Source organism: Aplidium turbinatum, chromosome 1, assembly GCF_918807975.1.
Source record: "Aplidium turbinatum chromosome 1, kaAplTurb1.1, whole genome shotgun sequence".
NCBI classification, from domain to species: domain Eukaryota; kingdom Metazoa; phylum Chordata; class Ascidiacea; order Aplousobranchia; family Polyclinidae; genus Aplidium; species Aplidium turbinatum.
Genome location: NC_137472.1, coordinates 668,309 through 687,770, shown reverse-complemented (window position 1 = coordinate 687,770; position 19,462 = coordinate 668,309). Strand labels below are relative to the sequence as shown.

At 40.1% G+C, this 19,462-nt stretch overlaps 1 protein-coding gene and 1 non-coding gene across 2 annotated transcripts in view; one reads left to right on the top strand and one right to left on the bottom strand.

Moving 5' to 3' along the window:
- Positions 1-19,462, top strand: part of LOC145779150 (complement receptor type 2-like) — a 399,260-nt gene that overhangs the window by 338,427 nt on the left and 41,371 nt on the right. The window lies entirely within an intron of this gene.
- Positions 18,419-18,527, bottom strand: LOC145785161 (U6 spliceosomal RNA). The gene has a single exon (XR_014291136.1). It is a non-coding gene; the product is annotated as a U6 spliceosomal RNA (small nuclear RNA).

The window sequence follows — 19,462 nt, the reverse complement described above, 5'->3', positions numbered from 1 at the left end:
CATTTTTTCCTTTCGATGGATCGGCCACTGATTGACGGATTAAAATTTTCTGCTGCACTATTTTTGTTGCAGAGGATCATATAAGTAGTTTTACTATAATTTATTGAAAATTACCGCGGTCGTCGTCGTCGTCGTGTGAGCGTCTGGGGCCAAGGGTCTATCCTTTTACCACCCCAGATTCACGATGTTCCCGGACTACACTTGAAGGCTGCTAGAGAGCAGCCAGTCTTTAGTTTCATCATCCATGACGCGCAGACCTTCCACTCTGTTAGGTGGCTTGAAGATGGAGCAGTCATTGATGATGTGGTCTGCGGTCTGTTCCTCGGCACCACATTCACAGGAGGAGGAAGAGGCCATTCTCCATTGGTGCATGGTTGAGCGGAAAAGCCCGACGCCCGTACGGACACGATTGAGGCGCACCCATGCCTGTCTTGGTAGTGTTAGGCCGATGGGGCGTGTGTCGGCGTCGGGGATGAACGAATAGAGTCTGGTGGCGGTTGACTTCCATTGAGAACTCCATTTATGGTCCGCCCAAGTAGCCGCAGAGATGTCTTGTACATCAGCTTCGTTGATAAGAAGTTGAGCGGCTGAAACGAATGTGTGTCTTGATTTCAGTCGACGGGGGTGCTCGTTTGGGAGAGCAGAGATCTTGTGGTGGAGAAGGTGGTTAGGCTCCAGTGCTCGTCGACCGAGGGACAGAGTGGCTTCTTCGCGACGAAGCTCAGCGGGTTGGATGCCAGCGAGAATGGGGAGATTGTCCAATGGTGTGGGACGCAGGAATCCGGTCACTGTGCGCAGGGCGCTGTTTATGGCAGTGTTGATGTAATGGCAGTGAGCACTGCGGCACCAAACAGGTGCACAGTACTCTGCTGAAGAGTAGACAAGGGCTAAGGCTGCTATACACAAAGTGTCAGCCCTCGCTCACCAGCTAGAGCCTGCCAGGCGCTTGAGTAGCGCAGCGCAGGATGTCAGTTTCTTGCGCAGTGACACCAAATGGTGGCGGTATGTGAGCGATCTGTTCAGTGTCACCCCAAGATATCTTGGTTCGGGGCAGAAGGACAGAGATTTTCCGTTGTTCTAGACATGTAGCTCACGATCAGCTTACCGATTGTGGAGGTGGAAAGCTGCTGCCACAGTTTTATTTTCGCTGAGTTTCAGTCGCCAGTTCTGGAGATAAGCTGAGAGAGTTTTCATGTCCTGGCTCAAGGTGTCTTCTAAATTTTCCCACGACTTTGCGGAGTGGAGAATTGCCAGGTCGTCCGCATAAACGTATTTTGCGGAGACCGTAGTTGGCAGGTCGTGGGTGTAGATGTTGAAAAGAAGTGGAGCCAGGACCGATCCCTGTGGGACGCAGTTTTTCAGGCGTGTCAGTCTGCTTCGCCGTGAGCTACCGGTGGTGAGGGTAAAGCTTCGATTCCTGACGAGTTCCATAATCATATGAACCATATGTCGGTCAGGAAGCAGGCGAAGCAGCTTGCAAGTAAGGCCGCGATGCCATACGGTGTCATAGGCAGCTGTGAGATCTAGAAAAACAGCGCCGGCCTTCTTTTTTGCCTCAAAGCAATCCTCGATGTCTTGGGTTAAGATTGTGACCTGATCTACGGTGGATTTTCCGCGCCGAAATCCAGCTTGCTCTTTTGGAAGGAGCGGGTCGATGATTGGGTTGACGCGTGCGTAGATCAGTATTTCGAGGATCTTGAAAGGAACACAGAGGAGGGATATTGGACGATAACTCCTTGGGTCCTCTGATGGCTTGTGAGGCTTAGGGATCGCAACTACTAAAGCTTTTCTCCAGATTTTGGGATTGTGAGGTAATGCAGGCAGGAAGAGAGGAATCTACGTAACCAGGACTTTATGGCATGGAGCACAAGCTCAGGGCAGATCTTATCGGGCCCTGGAGACTTGTGTGGTTTCACTAGGCGGAGAGCAGTGGTGAATTCCACTGGGGTGAAGTCTCCAGAGATTGCTTCCTCTTGTGGTGTTTCCACTCGCCAAAGGGCAGATACTTCCTTGGCAACAAGACGGGATGCCTTGCGGTCCTTTGTCTTGTAGACCCCGTTCTGCACTAGCTGGGAAGCGATGGCATTTGCAGAAACGGGGCACTGACGAGGGGAGTTTGCTGAGCGCCCAGTGAGGTTGTTGACGATGTTCCATGCTTTGCTGCTTGAGTGTGAGAAGGCGATGGTTTGGACAGCTTCGTTCCATCGCTCAAGCTTCTTTGTGTCCAGCCGCTCAAGTAGTCTGGTGGCGGCGGTGTAAGAAGCAGCGCCACTTGTGGCGCTTAAGTAGGAGCGATAGAGAGCTTCACACTCAGAGTCCCAGCATGGTGTATAGCTGGTTCGATGGCCACGTGGTATTGTGGCCTTTACCGCAGTTATTATGGCATTGCAGAAGTCCTGGTATGCCTCGTCTGCGTTGCATGTTTCAGGTGATGGTAACTTTACAGCGGACTCCATTGGTCAGGAGGCTGTATTGATTCCAATCGGCTTTTTTGAAGTTCCATCGCTTCACCGGTGAACTCAGGACAGGAGCCACAAGTTTTGGGGCGATGATGAGGGACGGCCGGTGTTGGGACCGCGGGAACTTCTCAAGCACACGTCTGTCTGGAAGAGAACTGTCGACACTCGCGAAGGCCAAGTCAGGGTTTGTCCCTGTTCCCCAGCGCCCGGAGTGGAAACTGGCTGGTTCCTTTGGGTTGAATAGGAGGGCAAGATGGTTTGTAGAGGCCCAGTCAGCCAGCAATTCTCCGTCGATGCTTGTGTTGTTGTAGCTCCAGTCGATGTGCTGGCAGTTGAAGTCACCAGCGTAGAGACTGGGGGGGGGGGAACGTTGGAAGGGATGATGGCAACATTTGCGAGGGTGGGGGCTTGTAGATGTTGACGATGTTGAAGTCTGAGATACATATGCACACCCACTCAATCTCGGCATCACTTGGAGATTGGTCGACAAACGTCCACTTCAGGCTCTCATGCACAAACGTGGCAATGCCGTGCTTCCTGCTTAAGGTAGACCCGGCTAGCGTGTAGTTGGGAATAGCTAGCCTATCTGCAGAAGTGCAGTGGGTCTCCTGGAGGAGGATGACGAGTGCCCGGTTGGTATGGGCAAGCTGCTCCACAACTTTGGTCTTGCTTGTTGTGTAGCCTTCTATGTTGAGCTGCAGAACGGTGGGGCGTCTGAACTTATCAATTGCCCCTTGCAGGTGTGCCGTCCGGGTGGAGGCTCTTTGTTGACAAATTTCGTTTCTCATCTGGTTGAAGGCAGATGGTACTCACAGGATGGGGCACGAGGATCCACACATCAATTTTTCCTATTTCTCTATTGACATTTTTTTGGAGAGTCATCAGACATATAAAAGTTTGAGTCATCAACAAAAAGTGTAGTTGAAAAAGTGGATGCGTTTGGAAGATCATTCACATCAAGAAGAAAAAGCAAGGGACCAAGGATTGACCCCTTTGGGACACCACATTTAACAACATTGAAATTAGAATTCTTACTCTTAATTTTTGTACTTTGCATTCTATTTGTTAGATAAGATGTTAAAACGTTTAAAAACTTGCCACGAAAGCCATAATGGTGAAGTTTTTTAAAAGCATGCCATGATCAACTGTATCGAAAGCTTTACTTAAATCAACAAAAACCGAGCATGTGTATTTGTGATCATTCAAGTTAGATTAGATTCACCCTAATATAGAAGGAAATAGTAAATTTTCAAGTGGCTGGTGGCAGATCAAAAATTTGTTCGATCGAAATAATCTTTTTACACAATGCTCTATACACCCAATGGCAAGTTTTCCAACTCCAAGCTAAGCAAATTGAGAAAAAAAGTTTTTTACCACCTAAATCGATCCATCCTATTGTACAATAAGCTACATGTACAATAAGCAAATATTATCTATTACCCCTTATTTTCGTTAAAATTGAACTTTGTCCAGTTTTTCGTTTACTTTTGATAAACTTTATAAAGATTCAAAATTGATGTGTGGTTTTTAAGAAGGTGAAAGCTTTCAAATGGCTTGTATGCCCCATACCATCCAGAAAACACTTTTTCTGCTTGATTCAGGTTTATGATTAAGCTCGGACTCTCGTAGCCTGCGTGATGAGTTAAGCGATGAAATTTATCTTGGAGCAGGTCATCAGTACAGAGACCTCAGAACTGCTCATTTATATTTAGATTTTGACAGAATTCTGAAAACTGATTATGCTCATAATTGTTATTCGGAAGTCAACTTCATGCGGTTGTTTTCCGTATGAATATGAGATCATTCCGTGTCATTACGTAAAAGCAACTAGCTGTAGTGTATCTGACATATGCTTGGTATGTTATGTCACGTACAACATATGAAAGCGGGTAGTATCTAGATAGCTCATTGTGTTTCAAGCCAATTGCTAGTTTTTAGCCAACACACTAAAATTTCCTCAGGAATATGTGTAGTTGTATGCAATGTCTGTTTTACTGCACATGGTACAAAATTAAGTTATAAGCAGGCCAGGATTTAAGGGGGGGGAGGAGGAAGAGGGGGCAGGTACCCCGGGCTTCCAGACTTTTGAAGGGCCCCCCTACTTGGAAAAAATGTGAATTTGTGTTATTTTTTCTTCTTTTCAGCCTTTGAAGTTTCTGCAAAATGCTGTGCAGTGCTGGATTGATGTTGCTGTAGACGCAAAGGTGGTTTTTCGCGCCGTAGGCGCGAAAAATTTTTCCCCCCGATCTAAAAGTGCCCCGGGCCCCCCATCAGCTAAATCCGGCCCTGGTTATAAGCGAGAATGTAGAGACAAAACATTCAATAACAATTGATCTTTGATAATAAAATAATGCATCAACACAACAGCACATTTTTAAGACCTCTGCAAAATAATGAAATTTCTGTCCAAAAACCACTCTACCCTAAAAATTACATTTCTCGTTTTATTTGCTTGCTAATATTGTATGGCATCTCGGTAAGCGGACGACATTTCAGCAATGTTGTTGTACGAAAAATTATTTACAACCCCAAAGTAGGCTATTTCTATCGTAGGAAAAAAGTTTGCATAAGCTAGGCCTATTATAAATACGTTGGTCAGAGACTTTAACATGTAGCTTATTCGCACAAAAATAATATAAGCCTAGAGAAATATTTATGCACTCTACGATAAAGCAAGAATCCTGTGAAAGTTTTGAAATGGATTTTAAGTGGAAATGGTTATAATTATTTTATTTGTTAATTTGGCCAGCTCAATGCAAAATTGAAAACAAAACTTTGTATTAATTTTTTTTCAATCTTCCTTTAAATTTCCCAATGATCTAAATAGATGCGTACTGCGATCAATAATAATCAAAAAAGTGGAGAGTAGTCTACGGCATGAAATCGATAAGTTCAAGTCTATTGTGAAGCTTTCGGCACTTTCGGATCAATTTAATGTGGCATCTTTTTCTCAATTTCTTCAAAACAGAATATCTGCATTTTAGGTTCGTTTTTGCGCATGCGCGCAGTCATGCGCACAAATAAGGATAATCACATTAGTGTGTTTTACGATGCCCCAAGACCAGAAAAACTTTTGCGAATGTCTTGCCACATTATTAGCGTGTTTTAGTATAGTAGCAAACAACATTTGAAATTATTATGTCATAAACAAAAAGTGGCGTCAATGCAATACAAGGCAATTTGACGCGAAAAATATTTTTCAGGGTAGGGGAAAGTTTGACAGAAATTTCATTTTTTTTTCTAACGGTCTTAGAATGTACTGTTCTATCCTAAAATCAGTGCTAAATTTAAAATTAGATTTAACGCCCAACCATACAAATTAGATCACATTTTCTGCTCCAAACATTTTCAGAACCGCATTTTCAAGTTTTAAATATTTCCATCAGAAAAACACGGCGGAAAGGGGATTGGAAAGCAAAAAAAAATCCAGTAAAATTTTACTTTACCCCACAACTAAAATTCGTTTTTTAGTGTTTTTACAACGATTTGACCCTATCTGTAGCGACACGGGTTTTATGAGGACGCCCCACTCTAGTAGTGAAATATTTCTCAGAAGGAAATAAGCTAGAAATGTGAAATTTCTTGACTTTTAGTTTTTATTCTATATCTCAAAAAGTAACAATGGTACGAATAAACTAACTAGATTTTTGAACTCAGCACCCAAAAATACATAAAGAAGCATTAAAAAAAGTAGCCAAACACAGATTGTGTTACATGGTGTAATTAATGATCCGCATTTTGCGTTCCATTCTTGTTACTCTTTGTGCATCCACCGCGTTGATGCACAACTACGAATCTCTACAGAAGGGTTTCCTAAACTTTTTTCGGCCACGAACCCCTATTTGTGAATCTGTTTATTCGCGGGCCCCTAATACAAAGGTATCAATGGGACGGATGGGATTGCTTCTTATTGCATATAAGTCATCAATTCTCGGAGTTATTTGTGAGGTTTAGTAACATTAGAAGGACATTCAATAAAGCCAAGCTTAATATACTCCTTCTTGTATCTTCGTAAGCTATTCTAGCTAAGTAATGCTATATATCCTCTTCTTCTTTTTGGACAACGCATGCTGCTGGGCTTCACATTCCGAATCATTACAATCTTCTTTTCGTTTTAAAAATTTATCCATAACTTTAAACTGGGCTACAACACTAAAATTTAAACTTAAGATACTGAACTTAACAACTAATTCAATGGCAGTATAATAACACAATTAAAATATCCAGTGACATCACTTGGTTTCTCATCTCTGTCTCAACAAACTTTTTGCTCACCAATCTTCGATTCACTAAGTTTTGCATAGGCAAACGGTTGAAATGATCTCAACAAAACCGCAAATCTCGAATGGCAATAAGAATATATTATTACGTAATAGACGAGGAATCAGAATTTTTCGTAAACAACTTTTTAACTGCAATGAAGGTGCAACAAACAAGTAAGATTTACCATACTGGATAGCAAAAGCTTTCGAAATCATTTAGGTTGTAAAGAACTGGGGCAATTATCTTTGACAGGGTACGCACTGTAGGCTACAACGTATGTGTGTGACTTTTTCATTTCTTGTCATATCGCCACGGACCACCTGTGCAGTCGTCGCGTACCACCAGTGGTCCGCGGACCACAGTTTGGGGAACCCTGCTCTACAGTCTTGATGAAGAGATCCAAGAAAACTTTTGACAATGATTGTGTCGTGATATGACACGTTGCTTGGAATCAGGTCATTATCTTAATCACAAGTTCAACCAGATTGAATAGTTTAATGGAAAGAACCATATCACTTGCATTTTGTAAATGTGATTAAAGATGCACAAGTTCTCATAACTTTGCTCCCGCATTAGCACAGTAAAACATTTATACAAAATAAATTCATTTAAACTCATCAGCTTCCATGTTATTACAGAAATTCTATGCTTTGTTCCAAACCACCCCCGGTTTGTTTTGGTCTCACCTAGAAGAGGTTCGTTTACTCTGGATGACGTCATCACGTACACGTGCGCGGATAGATACAGAATGGAAAATAACCCGAGCGGAGAAGTGCAAGCGACTTGCAGAGCAGATTCGTCCTGGAGTCGTGGTGTACCTACTTGCGTTGGTTAGTTATATTTGTTGCAACAGCAAAATGTTGTTTGTCAGAAAAGCTAAAACTATTGAAACTTTGTCCTTCCAAGGTGTGCAGACCACCAAGATTACGATCAAGCAATAATTACTCATTTCTCAACGTTTGATGATTTGCCTCTCTCAAAACATAGAAAAGTAACTTTATTCACGTGTATTTGATCATTGCACGTGTATATTGCTCATTTCTCAGCGTTTGATGATTCTTTCAAAACATAGAAAAGTAACTTTATTCACGTGTGTTTGATCATTGCACGTGTATTTTGCTCATTTTTCAACATTTGATGATTCGCCTATCTCAAAACATCGAAAAGTAACTTTATTCACGTGTAAATAAAGTAAACAATATCACACCACATCAGAAGAATCGGTTTATTTAAATACAGAGCTTTCACCACACAAGTGTGGCTTCATCAGTATAAACTGCAACAATAATAAAGAATGATATACTATTAAGATGGTTATAAAATTTAATGAAAGTGTTAAAAAAGTAGATAATATATTAAAAAAATAGAAAAGATCAAATATTATACATAACTATAAGACTTTAGGTCAATACACTAGATAATAAGATGATAATCAACATGTAAAAATTCAAATCTATTAAAATTGTAATTGGAGAGAACTTTCAACTATAAAACTAGTTTCTACGTATTGTTTATTCACGTGTGTTTGATCATTGCACGTGTATATTGCTCATTTCTCAACATTTGATGATTCGCCGCTGTCAAAAATCGAAAAGTAACTTTATTCACGTGTATTTGAGCAATGCACGTGTATATTGCTCATTTCTCAGCGTTGGATGATTCGCCTCTCGCAAAACATGGAAAAGTAACTTTATTCACGTGTATTTGATCATTGCACGTGAATATTGCTCATTTCTCAGCATTTGATGATTCGCCTCTCTCAAAACATAGAAAAGTAACTTTATTCACGTGTATTTGATCATTGCACGTGTATATTGCTCATTTCTCAACATTTGATGATTCTTTCAAAACATAGAAAAGTAACTTTATTCACGTGTATTTGATCAATGCACGTGTATATTGCTCATTTCTCAACATTTGATGATTCTTTCAAAACATCGAAAAGTAACTTTATTCACGTGTATTTGATCATTGCACGTGTATATTGCTCATTTCTCAACATTTGATGATTCTTTCAAAACATAGAAAATCAAGTAATGTTTTACATTATCGCCTTTGAAGTTCCTGTCTCTCGCAAAAATTTTTCCTAAAAAAGAGAAGCTTCTCTCTACTGATACAGAAGTTGCCTGGGAGTTCCTCAGCAGGCTATATAAATGTGGTGAAATATCATCTCGTTCCATTTTCACAATGTACTTGATGTCATTCCTTGAGATTCTTGCTTGAATATATTTTCCAATTTGCCAGCCATCAACACCAAAGTTAAGGGACCTCATTTTCTGGTAAGCTTCTTGAATGGTGTAACGGCTGTCTTCCATCTTCTGAATTATATCAAACAGTGTACTGTACTGCTGCTCTATTTCTACAAGGTGAGTAGCTTAATTGAGAGCTTTCACAGCATCTTGAGCATGCCGCAGCAAGACACTACCATCATGGAATCCTTCCACAATATTTCTTACTTCTGGTAGACTTCTTGAATAATAGTAAGCAGCTTTCAATCAAGTGCCCCCTCTAGTTACATTTGGCTGTGGAAGTTGGCCAATGGAAGTAAAACTAGCTGTTCTTGACCTGTTTTTAATATTCACTTTAACCCTGGCAACCAACTCATCAACAGCAGGGCAGTTGGCTAATATTCAATCGTCAGTAGTGGGCGAAACAAGATTATTACCCCAGAAATTGCAACAAATCAATTATTACGTCAAAATAGCAACAGAAATTGCAACAAAAAATCAGTATTTGTGTAGCTTTAGTAAAATATCAAAAGAGAGCAGAAAAACTACGTTAAAAGAAAATTTTGACCTAACCATAAAATTGGACTTTTTTTTACTTAATAACTTTGAAACCTCTCTTCGTGTCAGCCTGAAATTTAATTTGTGAACGTTTTATAAACTTTGAACAAGGCAGAAAAATGTTGACTTTATTGACTTTTGGTTGCCCTAGTAATAACGCAATAAATGTAAGAATGTAAGGAACTGTAATAATAATAATGTTATGGTTTTATTTATTGTCGCTCTACAACAGCTAAGGTCTTTTAGCGACAGGGCTCATGTTTTAATTTTTTATATTAGGTTTACGATGTTATCACATTATTACCCGATTTATTCTCACTGCGTTAGGCAAGAAAGAACACAATCGGTACCGTTTTTAAAGTCTTCGTTTTGACCCGACCTGGAATCGATCTCAGATCTACCAGCACCAGAAGCGAAGGCGAAACCACGCGCCACTGAGCTGGTTTGTAAGGAACTGGCGCAACACTGTCAAGGAAGCCTATTTAAAGGCGACCAATTACGACGTCATGAAAAGCGCGTAAAGCAAAATGCGAGACGCTGGTAAGGGCAAATTCCCACACAAAATTAAGAGTGCAACGGTGCGATTCCAATACATTACAATGTGGAGGACTGCAATCTGCACCAGTCACCCCACTTGAAATGGAATCGAAAGTTATCAAGTTTTCATGTTACCAGTTTTAAAGCTATCAAAGGTTTATTCCTCAGCATCCAGCTAAAGCAGCGGTTCTCAACCTGTGGGCTATGGCTCACTAGTGGGCCATGGAAAGATTTTGAGATTGGCCACAGACCTATTTAAAAATTTGCCAGAGTTATTGAAAAATTTAGTTTCATTTGTGTTACTATAGTTAATTTTACACTTGTATGTTTTGTTTAGTTGTTTGATTGTAGCAACAATGAATGGGGCTGCTGTAATTTGCTGTAGAATGGTAATTTTGATTCATTCTAACTATTATTAAAGTAATAATTTTGATGGCGTGATCGTGATGTAATCAATGCCGTCTGTTGCATAACACGAACGTTGATTTTAAGCAGCTACAACAGTGTGGTTCTTATAGGGAGCCACTTGGCTCCATAAGGAAAAAATTTTAACTTAAAGGGAGGAATAATCCTGTTGAAAGGAATTGGGAAGAAATGTAAATCCAATGTAAATTTATCTAAATATTCTATTGAAATTTAAGTTATTTTGGCAGCCGATTGTAGCATCGAATAGACAGCGATAGACACGTGTTTCGCCCATGAGGCTGGGCTCATCAGTATCGCACCGTATTCTTGCCACTTGAGTAATCGACCGCCGCTTTACCAGTCAGTTTAACTCTTATCTTTGTGGAAAGAAAGAGCCAACAAAACCAGCAGGTGCCAGGGGTAGGTCAATGTGAAGAAAGGCGTTCTTCCCGGCTATCAGCACAAGGCTGATTACTCACTAGCACAGCGAGCTGCAGTGACGCTTCGCTAACCAGAACGGTGTAGCTTCCACGCCAGCCATTGAGACCTCCAATTAAACGTTTAAGTTATTTTGGCAGCCGATTGTAGCATCGAATAGACAGCGATAGACACGTGTTTCGCCCATGAGGCTGGGCTCATCAGTATCGCACCGTATTCTTGCCACTTGAGTAATCGACCGCCGCTTTACCAGTCAGTTTAACTCTTATCTTTGTGGAAAGAAAGAGCCAACAAAACCAGCAGGTGCCAGGGGTAGGTCAATGTGAAGAAAGGCGTTCTTCCCGGCTATCAGCACAAGGCTGATTACTCACTAGCACAGCGAGCTGCAGTGACGCTTCGCTAACCAGAGCGGTGTAGCTTCCACGCCAGCCATTGAGACCTCCAATTAAACGTTTAAGTTATTTTGGCAGCCGATTGTAGCATCGAATAGACAGCGATAGACACGTGTTTCGCCCATGAGGCTGGGCTCATCAGTATCGCACCGTATTCTTGCCACTTGAGTAATCGACCGCCGCTTTACCAGTCAGTTTAACTCTTATCTTTGTGGAAAGAAAGAGCCAACAAAACCTGTCTATTCGATGCTACAATCGGCTGCCAAAATAACTTAAACGTTTAATTGGAGGTCTCAATGGCTGGCGTGGAAGCTACACCGTTCTGGTTAGCGAAGCGTCACTGCAGCTCGCTGTGCTAGTGAGTAATCAGCCTTGTGCTGATAGCCGGGAAGAACGCCTTTCTTCACATTCTATTGAAATGGTTAATTTATTTATGACTGAACACATAGTTTTAGATCAGCTTAGAGTTTTTACAACGCTTTAAGATGTAATAGACCACGTTGTGATTACCATCAAGTCATAGCCTAACTGAAAGTGGTAGCCTACTGAAACTTCTGCCGACCTGTTTTTAGCATTGTTTTGTGAATTATTGTGGGGAGAAAATGACAATAGTTGTGTCTTTCAAAGGAGTAAATCATCATCAAAGCAGTAAATCATCATCATTTGTTTTAATTGGGAATGCAGTAAGTGGTGCAGTATCATTATCACTAATATTACTTTTATAAACAGATCGGAGGTATTTGCACTTATATTTTGAAAATGCCAATAAACTAATTTGTAAACAATGAATTGAGTTTCGCTTTTAGCAACATGATCGTTTGTTTACTTCACAAACGTAGATACAAACGAACTGTTTTAGTCTGACTCGTCCTAGCACATGACTAGGAAACTGTGTTCCGAATGACAGTACAAACCACTACTACCACAAAGAATAGGCTATCTACATTTGTATCATTTATAAACATTGCTTATTTTTGCTTTGGAATCGAGAGCAGACGACTAGGAAACCCAGTTGGAAATTACTTTTAGTTAGAATTATATTATCACGTGACAAAGTTTGTAGTTCCAACTGCCTCACCTCATCTTTGGAGATTAGGCTATTAGTTTCTCCTGAATCTTTGTGACAGTTATTTGTTCATACATTGATCAGTTTAATTATTTTTGTCGATTACATGAACACATCAAGAGTAGCGACAAGTATAAATGGAATGAGGAGCACGTCAATTGTCCGTTTGAATACTTTACAAACTGTCGGGCTAATAAGATTTTTGTGCATATTCCTGCTCGATAGTGATTATAGTGATGGCGTTAATTGTTATCGCAACGTTTTCAAACTTTCAGTAGCTTCCCAATTATGCTTACACTTCATAGTTCAGTATTATTTTTCTAAAAAATATTTTTATGTTATCTACAATGTGCGGATATACCTCCAACTGCCGTTTGTCGAAATCGACACCTCATACAAACTGAATAAGATTTGTAAAGTATAAAAGATTTTCTCTGTGAAAAAAAATAATTTAATAGTTTTCACAGTTACTTATAGTGTTTCTCATGAAAATTGTCCAACGATCGGCTTGATGTGTGTCATCGCTCGACTTGATTTTAGGTCATCTTACTGAGTTTACAAATACCTTCCACAAATCTATCAGCGATTTGCAACAGATAAGTTTATTCATATTCGAGAGCCACTGGAAGGACTTGTTGCTAATTGCATCAACAATTACACTCTGGATTGGAGCCTGCCAATTGTGAACAGCTACATTAAACAGTATTTCCAATGTAAAACAGATGCCTTTTTATCGTGTTCATGCCAAACAAACCAAACAAGTTTGGCATGAAATTCTGGGTGTTAGCCGAGGTGCATTCCAAATACGTAGGCAATACCGTACCGTACTTATCGTACCTCGGAGATATTGAAAGAGAGCAACGAAATGGAAGACTTTTCACCGAGGATGTAGTGATCAGGATCACCACCAATTTACACAGACAAGGCGGGTACAACGTCACAACAGATAACTTCTTTACTAGTGTGAATCTTGCTGGTTTGCTACAGGAAAGAAATATAATCATTGTTGGAACTGTTCGAGCTAACAGTAAAGAACTGACAAAGGAGGTGACTGAGGGTGGAGGATAAAGATTTTCGCAGTAACTTCCACAATTCAACGAACAGCTGCATACTTGTAAACTATAAGTGCAAAAAAAAAATGCAAATGTCCTTTCCACTATGCATAACAGCCCCAGTATCGATGCAACAGAGAAAAAGAAACCCTCTGTGATCCATTTTTATAGCGAGAACAAAGTAGCAGGTGATGTGTTTGACCAAATGGCAAGAAAATACACCACACATGCAGCAAGCAAAAGATGGCCTCTTGCAGTTTGGACAAATATGATTGATATTGCAGCTTTAAAAAATCTTGGATTATTTTTAGAAAACGTTCAGGCAGCAATGTCAGCCGACGTGGTTTTTTCCTCCAGCTTATTGAGAGCTTGAGAACTGTTCATGTGCTGAAACAAAAGCCGACACTGTAGAAAGAAGAAGAGCGGAGACGACCATCTAGAAAACGCAGAAAATGTGCTGGACATTTTTGCGAAAACAATATGGTTACCATTTGCAGCCACTGTCGAAAACCAAACTGTGGGAAGTGTGATAATGGTGACTGAAAAGTCACAGAGTGCAAAGGCTGCACTGCGTAAAGTGTTTGTTGGTTCGTTTGATTTTTTTTCTCTTGAATAAGAAAATATTGTGTTATTTTTCTTATAATTATGTCTTCGCTCTGTGGAAGTCACCAAAACAAGTCACAAAAATGACAAGTTTCACATGACGCTTGCTTTACTAAATACTGAACCCAACACAAAGGCAAAATTGTGACCAGAAACAACGGCTCTCCGCACGCAGCAAAAAGCGACAATCAGTTGTGAAATCTCTTGGTAGTCAGGCAATCCACGTCACGTAGAACACAGAAACAACGCAAATTCAACGTTAACAAAAATTCATCACAATCATATTAATCAAGAGGACAATTGACCCGCCGAAAAACTCACCTAAATCGATCCACCCTAATGATCACGTTCAAAATCAAACCTTTGTAATTTTTTAAATAAGCTTACTGGATAATCTTGAGCATAACAAAAAAACTATAGTGTTATATGCTATAAATTCAGTTTTCGAATGTGTATTTAGACAACAATGCACAAAAAATTGAAATTTTGAAGAAATTCACATCGATTCGATGTTACAGAAATTACATGCATTGTGCCTAATCCGCCTCAAAACGGAAACGCGAGCAGAGGTGGAAACATAAGCATCGATGATATTGTGACATACTCATGTGATGACGGCTTTGTGATGTTAGGGGAGCCCACAGGGACACTGGTGGCTCGTTGCCGTTCAGATGGGACATGGACAGAGGAATCTCCGCAATGTAGTCTAGGTGAGCTGGTTGATCATTTTGTGGTTAGAACTTCGGGTACTTAGTGTTCGTTTCCAGTCGTAGATTGAATTCTGTTGAACAAGAATTTGAACCTTAGATTTGACTCGGATTTTCAATGTCGTTTAAGCGTGGCCTTTTAGCCCTAAACATGGACTCTTCCAACCCAACGGACTGTGAGGTGTGGAGAAGAAGACTTCGCCCTCGATAGACACACATACATCCTCAACATGAGGATTAAATCATCGCCTGTATAATCAAAATTGGTTGATGATAATGAGTTGTGAAGCATAAAGAGACGTGCAGTATGAACGAAACAGAGTATTTTTAACAGACCTTGAACATTATTTTACAAAATTGCGTTTTGATTTTGTTGGCAATGCAGTAAAGTGAGCGCTTTTTTCAGCGAAATATGTGAGTCTCGAGAAAGTTTAAAATATTGAAAAGAAAATACCTAGCCGATTTTTTTTACAATTAAAAGCAATGCCATGTTTGGAGGCATAATCGTCACAGGTGTTAACTTGCTGGTATCAAGTTATTAAAGCAGCATGTGTTTCATGGCAAAATATTCTTAAACAAAAACTCACATTTTGTCGCTGAACAGGTTTTGTACTGACAGCAACATCATTACGTTTTGAAAGCTTTACAAGATTTTCCTTCTCCTGTTCATGTAACTTTTTCAAGTCACTCCATCTGGGAATCATTTCCTTGTTATTGCCTGTGAATTAGAAGCTGCAAGTTGGATATGGATTTTACATTCAAAATCAATTCTATTCAATTGAATTTAATTTATTTTTTCTTTGTCGGAAAACAACAGCAATAATACTAATAGTGTACGGGAACAAAACCGACATAAGGAAAAGGCAGCAAAACCACAGAAGTTTTAAAGCCTTAAAAGTTTAACCGTATCTGTTACTGCTTCATTTTGGCGGCAAGAGTTACTGGCCGAGATCATCAGGTCTACGTCTCTCTTATTGCTAATCACTCCGTCGGCTTATATCAAATAACAACGGAAAAAGCATGCCGTTGGTCAAAAGCCTTATCTATCACTTCAATCAATTTATTTCACAAAAGATATTCGTGATTGTGTATTTTAGGTAGGAAAGGTGATAAAGACTCGGTTTTTGACCTATTTTCGCCATAGGGAGTCGCGTCAGATCGCGACTCCCTACCCAGACAGCAAAATCGACATTGAATCAATGCAAAAATGATGGATTTTGCGGCCTGGGTACAGAATGGAGTTTTAGCGCCGCCGACAAACACAGAATGAAACCGCATAACTGGTTGTGACAAAAGGTTTATTGTGAACTTCACAATTATCCGATACCAACATAATCGGAATTAAACGTTGGGGCAAGAAAAAAAAGTAAAGTCAATAAATCTCAGGTTTCCAGCGTGACTGCTTCTATGTGAAATTGCTGAATCAGCAGAGTGCGAAACCATAGGTTATTCGCCAGTAACAGGTACGGTTAAAACGCGCATGCGATGCAGAATTACTGTAAAGGTTGGGTAAATGAAAGCGACCTAATTAATCATCTGAGGCCGTCGATGCCTGGTTCAGGCAAGGCAATTGAAGAAGAAGATGAAAATATATTAAGCACGGCCACCAAACCTAACAGTTAAAGTTTTTTCAAAATTTGATCGTCTGGTGTTCTTCATAGAAACTACATCACTAAAATAGTGAGTTCATTTGCAACTACAAACTTACAAACTACTGTAGCTCATTCATACTTCTATTTTATGCTTAAAGCAATCAACAAAACCATGGCCTAATTTGTCTGAGGTACAGCTGTATTTAATCAACAACATAAATTTGAAGACAACAGCATTTTTCACAAGAAATCAGCTAATTTTTTAAGCAGCCTAAGGCCCTACGTAAACAAGAGTTCAACGTCACACAACGTAATTGGTAACCTTATTCAAATAGAATTATATTTAATATTGACGCTCATCTCGCGTTTGCTTGTTTGCAGTGTGCAATGTTGAAGAAGCTCGAATGTTCAGCTCTCACTCTGCAGACAAATCTACCTACGTAGGAGGAGAGAAAGTGACGTATACCTGTGATGACGGTTACGCAGTGAATGGACAGACTTCGGTGGTGCTAACTTGCCAGAACAATGGGATGTGGGATAATGACGTTCCCAGCTGTGAAGGTATTTTGGTAATTATTTTCGAATCCAAAGGGATACATACAAATAAATACTTTTGTAATAAATCGAGTTGCGCTTACTTTACAATGTGGATACTAACGATCTGTTTTAGTCTGATGCTGGGAGTTTTCTTTGGTAGTAGGGGTTTGCACTTGCTTTTGGATCACAGTTCCTTAGTCATGTGCTATGACGAGTGGTGTTGGAGTTAGTGGGTAGTTGTTTATTTTTATTATTTTTTTGGTCTTGATCTTGAGGCTTCTGTTTTTATTACTCTCTGTTGAGTTTATGTGCTGTCAGGCGTTATCACTATTAATTTGTCAAACCAGTTGATTAACAAATTAGGTGTCGTGATTCTTCCCTCTCGGCACGGTTGTTGATTTTTGGACTTTGTCTAGTTGTGAAAATGGCCTCTTTGAAGCGCAGCTGTGCAGCGTTGTTCTCTCTGGCAATGATCGTAAAATAAAACTCGGCACAGCAGCCTACTGCTGTTGATGACTAAAGACTGAACTTTTATCTGAGTTAAGGTGTTCCTTCAGGCGGGAGTGGAGTGGGCGGATCGTGGTGCTTATGTAGCTTTCTTTCCATTTCTTGCATATAATCATGTAAACACAGTTCTTGGTGGTACACATGTCGTCTTTCCGTGGTGGGCAGTCCTGTAGCCGTCAAGGTTCAAATTTTTTGTCTTTTTTTAAGCACGTTCATACAGTTTGTGAACGTCGGACGAGGCAAATTGGCATATCAAGGTCTTTGAAAATTTCTTTACAAAAGAAATCGATGTGGTATCCAAGCATTATATCCTAAGGTTTCCCACACTTAAACATTGAAATTGGGCAGTGACAACTTGATTTAAAAGCCAGGACAAATCTAACGTAATAAAAGACACTCCATTGTAGACAGCTTCAACAAACAAAAATTATGACTTGATGTAAGCTTAAAAAAAAAACAATGGATGCAAAGTCAGGAAAAATCACTTCGCCCTAACTCAACACAAATGACACAAACATATAGCCTACTGCAGGGGTCACCAAATGGCGGCCGCCGGGCCGCATGCGGCCTGCCACGCTGTATCGCTGCGGCCCACGGAAGGTATCAGCGTACAAGTATAACCAAAAATATTTTTCTTAAGGAGTTAAAGGGCACGCAAAAAATACTTTCCTGGAAGCATATTTTCGCTTTGCATACGATTCCTCCGACCGACAAATCAGATTATAGTTCTAGGTGGGGGTTGCTTAAAGCTATTCCAATGCGATGTCCAGCCACACTGTCCCAGTGGGTGACTAAAACGTCTGTTTTTGAATTTCGAAAATGTCTGTGAGCATAGGGTTGCTTATATTAAGTTTGTAAATGTCATGTAAACACTAGTGTGCGTTTCACCGTTATTGTGTTTCACGACCAGTGTTCTCTTTATGCAAGTTTTTGTTGGCAAAATAGTTCGGTGTGCCAACTCAATTTATAATAAATTGGCAAAATATTATATATAAATTTAAAGACTTTTTCTGGTTGTATTATGAAAATATTTAACTCAGAACTGCAAAATGTTTTTTTTTCTTCTTTTTTTAAAGAAATATGGAACGCTTCACGATTTCGCGTGTCATCCTTGCGCAGGGGCCATGCTAATCTTTTCTGTATCGTTTCAATTTTAGTATAAATGTACTGCTGAAGCAAGTACTGCAAAATGTTGTTAATCAACAAATTCTTGCCTCGCTGATAAGCATCGCAAGTGACAGTTGTATACAACAAAAGAAAGACGGTTTCATAGACTCTCACAAAAAAGATGAAAAACCAACTCATTGCTTTTTTAAAGGGAAGACTGTTCATGAATTACGATAGAATTACGATGTTTGGGTGCTTTCTACTGTGACGTTTGGCTTCGATCGCCGTAAGCCCGCGGGAGAAACTAAATTAGTCTCGCGCTTGCTTTCAGATGATCTCATATTTTTGTATGTTACACGTTTCATTTTTTGACTACGTTAAGCAAAATTCATCAGTTTTTAGTTTGGTTGAGGTAAAGAATGGTCGTTTGTTTGCTTGTCACTAAAGTTTGAGAAAAGGAAGAAATAAAAAAGAAGGTGCACAATTGTTTCTATTTATTTTCATAGCGTCAAAACTTAGAACAAAGAAAACAAAGGAGAACAAGCCCGTTTGCGCACACTACAAGCATTTGTTTCATGGTGCCTGGTTTCTTTCTCCTTGTTATTTGGTTTTGATGGTTTTTGAATCTTTATTCTCGGACTGACAAAGCCTTGATAGGTTTTTCCTGGTACTTGTTCGCATACTTGTAGAGGCTCTTGACGCAGGACCGGTTACCGAGATTGGCAGAGTGAAGTTTTCCGATTGTTGAAGTGTTGTTGACGAGAAATTATTCCATTCACTAGGTTCCGCTGAATGGAGAGCAGTCCTGAAATGCGTTGCTCAAGCGCACACCCCGAGAGTCGAACCAGAACCGCGTGATCTTGAGCCCGACGCATAACCACTGAGATAACGGGGCGAGCTAACGAGCTTATTTTTCGCTGATATGTTTGCCGGTCACTGTTGTTGCCTGTATTGCAATGTGTCAAACATTTCCTTGTTTACTAAAATTGTTAATTGCAAGATATCTTTTGT